We start from the raw sequence: 207 nt of genomic DNA, 5'->3' as shown, positions 1-207 counted from the left end.
TTTCTAGGAACAACAAAACCACTATCATTGATCATTAAAACAAGTGTCACTGCACGTGTTATAATGTCAACCGTAATTACAGCGAGAGATAAAACTCCCACCAGCCCAGAGTGCAAAGGAAACGGCAGAATTTGCATTGCGAATTGGCAGAGGGAAAAGACAGCCAGTGGCGGAGACCATTTCGGGTCAGGGAACATCAGGGCTGCA

The sequence above is a fragment of the Penaeus monodon genome, chromosome 28, assembly GCF_015228065.2.
Source record: "Penaeus monodon isolate SGIC_2016 chromosome 28, NSTDA_Pmon_1, whole genome shotgun sequence".
NCBI lineage: Eukaryota > Metazoa > Arthropoda > Malacostraca > Decapoda > Penaeidae > Penaeus > Penaeus monodon.
Note: the sequence above shows the minus strand (reverse complement) of the source record.